The following is a 6,417-nucleotide window of genomic DNA, read 5'->3' on the forward strand; positions in this document are numbered from 1 at the left end:
GCAGATGCATTTTTGGAAACTGAAAGGCAAGTTTTTATGCACCAGAAAATTTCAGTGATCCACATGAACCCTCCACTCCCACCCTACTCCTGACAAATCCATCTCTCCCTCTCCTGGATGTAAATGTATAAAATTATGGCTTTTTGTGCAGATGGCCTCAGTTGGGTACAGAACATAACATTTGTCCACCTATTTTTGACTAAAAATAGCAGCCTGTATGGAAGAGAATTTGGTTACTGTGCCCAGCATTTTATCCGCTGTGAACATCTGGTACTGCTGTCAAGGCTTTCATATTGTGTTCTCATTTGTGAGCTGTCTGTACCTGGGAAATGACACTTTATTTATGACACAGTGTTCACAAAATTAAGAATTTAAGACTGTGCAGCACATTTTGTCAAATGATAGGGTGAAAGGGAGTTCATTATTTATGAGGGGAGGCAAGAGTGCAGAACAAGGGAGGCATGTCAAATAATTCTGGAAGCACTGGAGACCCTAAAACCACCAGCAGGTTTTTGCAGGCATGTTTTCTTTAAAATCTCAAAAATCATTCCAGTAATTATAGCCACAGACTGTAGAAACACAAACTGGATTTTCATGTTTGAGATGGTCCTTGAACACAATGTGAACAACAAATGCTGCTGTCAGAAAAAAAATAACTACACCTAAGCTTGAAATAGTGACATTTTATCTACATCACTGTATCCTACGTGTCTCATTTAAAGGTCCAGTGTGTAAGGTTAAGGGGATATATTGGCAAAAATGGAATATAACATAAGGGGTCATCCCTATGTTTCCAGGGTTCTATGTTCCCCACTTACACAAAAAAAGGTTCTATGTTTCACGCTTGGTTGAGCGGGCAACATAGAACCCGGGAAACATAGAACCTTTTTTGTGTAAGCGGGGAACATAGAACCTTTTTGCAGGGTTAAGTGGGGAACATAGAACCCGGGAAACATAGATACGCTCCCGAAGATCACCATGTTGCACCGCCATGTTTCAACAGTATCTGACCCATCTGTGACAAGCAGCTTCAGAAAAACACTGATTTATGGCGTGAAACTGCTTCATTCAGTGTTTTTACCTGTTTAAATCACTCAGGCTATTTGTTTTGAAGAGGAAGAGACCTCTGCACATAATTCGGCTTTCAGTAAAAACCTGAACATTTGGATCTTAAGTTATCAGCGAAAAAACGTAAACATACAATAGCATGTGATTGGAAGACTGCCTGTCTCTGATGCTGAACAGCGTTCAAGAAACACTGATTTGTAACGAAAAACTGCTTTATTCAGTGTTTACCAGTTCGAAGCACCTGAGGCATGTATGATGAAGCAGGTTTTGGAGTTAGTGAGGTAACTACAGGGTTAACTCTGGGTTTTTAGTCTTACCAAGCTGGTTCTCTTTTTACTGGGATAAATCACTGTGATAACTTATGCTCCACAGCAGGTTAGCTCAGATCACACTGAAGCAAAAAGTAGCCATGGTCAAGAGTCTGGAGTCTCGCGTAAAAAAGAGTAGCCTATATATTGTTCGAGGTCAGTAGAATCACTTCATTGTTCCAGGACTCTATTTCTACAGTTTTAAAACAGAGCTTCAAACAAACAAACACAGAGATCATTTACAACACTAAACACATGATTTTAGCAGCATTTGAAAGTATGCAAAGTTTACTTTAGTCCACAGTGATAGTGTTGTTTTACACTCTGATTCCATCACTGCAGCTCAAAATAACATGAGACACCTGTGTCATGAGAACTGGGAAAAAAAAGATAATTTTCAATTCAAAAAAATAATCCACACACTGTTAATTGGCTCCCGTTATTATAAATGTAACATATGTTTCATCAGTCATTAACTAGGCTACTTTTCTACCCTTTTCTTTGGTAGCAGAAACAGTTTGACATTACTTTTAAGTGTTTTATGTGACATATTCAGAGTAGTTACGTCATTATCCAACTAAATAGCAAAAAATACCCTATACTAATGTCACTTATAGCCGAAGGATGCCTTCACAGTCATGGTTTTGATGATGTCGCTCATAATTAACACCCCAGCCTCTTTCACGTGAACGTGCTTGTGGCTGGATAGTTGACTGAACTAACTGATAACCAGCTTTGCAGTGCCAGTTATCCAGACAGCCAATGTTACAATTAGTCAAACCATTTAACCACCAGATATCCTGGTTAAGTTGAACTGGCTTCGTAGTACAGGCCTCTGGTTTGTTTGTTATGGAGAGGAAAAGACCTCCATGGATAACTCTGCTCCTGATAAAAACCTCCTGAAGGAAGTGTATCCAGGAGAATTTGAGCCGATTGTAATCTGCATATAGACGATACTAAATTGCCCTAAATCTTACACCCTTAACCTTTAAAATTTCACCAGAAATAAACTGTTCATACTAACCACATCCTATAAAAACATTAAATTCTGCACTCCTGTATGCATGACAACAATGAAAAACCAGTGCTTTTTCAACTCCAGGATTTTGTTTTCAACTTTTAACTTTCAAACATTAAAGGGCAACTTTTGAAAATCGAATAATGTCCGCCATGCCAAGTAACAAATGAAGCTCTTGTTTAGTCAGGAAGGCGTCCTTTAACGCCGGCATGATACGCAGCTGGTTGCGTCAGGGGGATACGTGGCAGGACAAGGATGAAAGTTAAGGCAGCGAAAGTCAGACTGGGGCGGTCAGAAGGGATGGTTTATGGGTCCAACAAATACCAACGTTCACCCAAGAGAGCAGTGTTTGCGTCCTGTAAGATTCTAAAGTCGACCCCGTTCGTTTTTCCTGAACCCACTCACATATTATTGTTGCCTAAACCCAACTATATGTGTTTGTTGTTGAAGGAAAAAAACTGCCAATCCGCGGTGTTGCACCAACATAGTGCATTTATTTTGAAAGAGACTGTCTGTAATGTAAACATTTAATTTCCTGTGAATACGGAAGTGTATTTTGAAAGAAGACAATGCATGTAACAGGCAGAACTGCCCAGGGTACCTTTTACGTCATATGTGAACGTGGAAAGTCCATGACCAAACGTCAATATGTGACGTGGTCGGAGTGAGGATGTGTTGGGTTTCATCAGCCTCATCCGCCTCAGCAGCCATCAGCCTCAGAGTCAGCAGCCACCACCAGTGTCTGGACTCCATGGAGGGATTTGGGGGATGGGGGATGTCCCTCGATCACAAAATATCTCCCTCTGATGTCAAAGCACCAAAGACAACCCTATTCTGTATTAAATATTATCTTTACTTCATTCTTCTGTCTCTGCTGATTGAAATATTACTCTGGCAGGCCCCTGCTGCCACTGTGTGTCCAGCTTATTTGGGAATATGGTCATTATGCACATGTTGCTGATGCCAGCTGTGTGGGCACTGTGATGCGCGTGTGTGTGTGTGATATGCAGACTTATTAAAATTAGTTGGCTTTGCGTGATATGACTGGGGGCTGTCATGTACCCATACTCTGCAGAAGTGCACAGCTTGTGTGATGATGATGATTTGATTTGTAAGGAGGACTTTGGTTTTGCTAAAGAAGTTAGTGGTTGTATTAGCTCCCGTCAGGGGGTGTGGTAAGACAGAGCAGCGCAGACTGTGACAGCTCCAATGGCTATATTTGGTGTGAATATTTTATAAAAAGCTTCAAGGATCAAGATAAGAAAATAAATAAAAATAAAAGAAAGAAGTCATCCCCCTCCTCTAATAAATAAAGTGCAGCGCGTATGGGTGAAACTGCTACATCGAGTGGCTTTATACTGGTACTCTTTCAACTGCATCACAGTACTATACTTAAACACAGCAAGCAAATATGTCACCCTGCTGTACGACACTGTGTAAAGCGCAGTAAAATTGTAGCGTGCAGGAATGACTTGCAAACAATGCTGAGACAATCAGCCAGCTCATCTAATACACTTAGAGGAGGAACTGATAAAAGTTGGTGCCAAGAAAAGTTCAGCTGATTCCCAGCAGACCTCTACAGTTGAGAGTAGAAAGATTTTCTCCATCCCTGTTCAAATTACCCACTCTGACTGTGCCTCGCCCCCCCCAGCTAAGCATGACAACTTAATATCTGAGTTTCATGATTACATGTCCATTATTCTTTGCACTTCAGTTTTCAAATCTGCATGCTTCAATTGTATTCCACGTGCACATAATTACACCCACGAGTGTGAAATTACGCTGAACTTGATCGTTAGAAAGGTTAGATGATGAAATCTCCTCTGCCTCCTCTTTGCATGTGTCTTTTACATGACAACCAGAAAGGATGGATTAGCAGAACCATCTGGGAACGTGGAAAAATATAAAGCGGAAGCCATCATCGTAAGAAGAGAATGGACTAGGATACAGTGCACAAGTTAAAGGAGGTGATGGGATCACATTTCACTGGAGTTGTTCTGCATGTAATTCAATGTGACAACTAAAGGATTGATTGATACATACACTTCTAAGATGGGAGACATTGAAAATACAGCCACAGCTCTAGCTATGTCTCAGTGAGACTGCTGCATTCTTTAAATGAACTTGGTCGATTTATCTCCAGTGAGACCAAAACACCAAAACACAAAGCCATAACACTAAAGGCTTCAAAATATCCTGGAGTAGTGACCGAGTCAGAGTCCAGAGCTCAGTCCAATTGAGAATTTGTTGCAGTGAAAATTGCTTTTCACTCACGCTCCCCACTCAGTCTGACAGAGCTTGGTGCAGTTTTACAGGGGAAATGGGGGGAAAATGGATTGTCTCAAATGTGAAAGGTTAATAGACCTATCTGACAGACTGTGGCTGTTGCCAAAGGTGCCTTTACTACATGTTAGATTGAAAGGGGCGAATGCTAATGCTAATTGTTTTGAATTTGGGTGCACCTAATTTATATGGATTTGTTTCCACTTCGATATTAACTCCTCATGGGTTAGTGACAGAAAAAACGAAATAACAAAGACTGGGCATCGGGCATCCATCAGCGTGTCTCTCCGCAGTTTCAGTATCTGCTGTACTCGTATCTTTTAAATGTTTACTTAGCTAATGCTTTAACAGTTTTACACAGAATGCTGTCTTTTCCTCTCATCAATTACGGCTGAATCCAAATGTCCGGACTTTAATGCAGGCACTTTTACAGGAAGTCCGGGAGTGCTGAGGACTGTCCAAACCCACAATTCATCCAGTCCACAAGGGGCCTCAAACGGATTTTCTGCAGACTTCCAGAGAAGGGGTGCAGACTTCAGCAGACTTCACTGATTTAATAACCCACAATTCATTACCATACGGACGTGATGTTGTGGGTTTTTGAACTGCCAAAAAAAGTATAACTGTGTAAAATAGATATTGATAGTTAGGCTTATTGAAATGTTACTTTGTAGGCCAGAAATAATATTCAACATCATGATACAGAGACGTGTATAAGTATAGCTTGTAGAAACAACAAAAGAAGGTCTTCTAATGTAAGTAAATACCTAATTTATTGAGTTATAGTCCTGTCCTTATTACAATCATTTCTGTTTTTGAACATGTGCAGTCTGTTTGTTATATAAAGATGTATAAATACATTTTTGTATTAATAGTGAACGTTTCCACGACAACGAGTAAAACAGTCTCAAGGGTTGTCTATCAGCCACTTGCAGTCTCTGCCCTCGCTCTCGCCCTCTGCCCCACACTACATACAACTGAAGTCCAGAGGGTGGACATGTGGATTCAGCCTATCTCAGCTGCCCCACCTACACACCTCTATAAGTCTATAAGTGCCTGCTCATAAAGTACAACAGTATTTTTAAAATGACTGCTAGATGTAACAGGGTGCCATTCCAACCGAGCTGATTAACAAGTGAAGCCAGGATTAGTTTTATGTTCTTTTACTGAGTGTAGGTACATGAGGCAATGTGCTTGGCCTTGAATGTGGCTTTTTATGTGTCAAGTCTGTTTTGTATTTCTTCAAATATCTTGATTTTTATGTCCCTGCGGGGAAAAGCTTGAGAAAAACAAAAACACATTTCTTAATTTTTACTTTTGTTACACTTACTTGACACCAAAAGGAGCATACACAAATTAAATGATAGTTAATAATTAGCCTACATAAAAAGTTCCTTATGGCTATGTGCTATATTCAACCTTGCTTAATGCTGAATTTAATATTCACCTAATATTAACTTCAAATAGAAATGACACATAAGTACCCACTTTATTGAAATGTATCGTGTTTTGTTGGATATAATAGCATTTTTATGTCTTTTTTTAATAAAAAAAAAAGAACTGTCCCCTGGGGTTATTACTTCCACCACACTTTACAAAATTACTTTTGTGTTTTTATTGATTTTTTTTTTATTTTTTTTAATTTTGTTTTATTTATTTTTCAGAGTTTGTATACTTGGTGACCAAAGCAATAGTGGACAGGAGAGCAAATAAAATTTTCTACAAAAAAAAAAAAAAAAT

The sequence above is a fragment of the Epinephelus lanceolatus genome, chromosome 18 (genome assembly GCF_041903045.1).
Source record: "Epinephelus lanceolatus isolate andai-2023 chromosome 18, ASM4190304v1, whole genome shotgun sequence".
Taxonomy (NCBI): Eukaryota; Metazoa; Chordata; class Actinopteri; order Perciformes; family Serranidae; genus Epinephelus; species Epinephelus lanceolatus.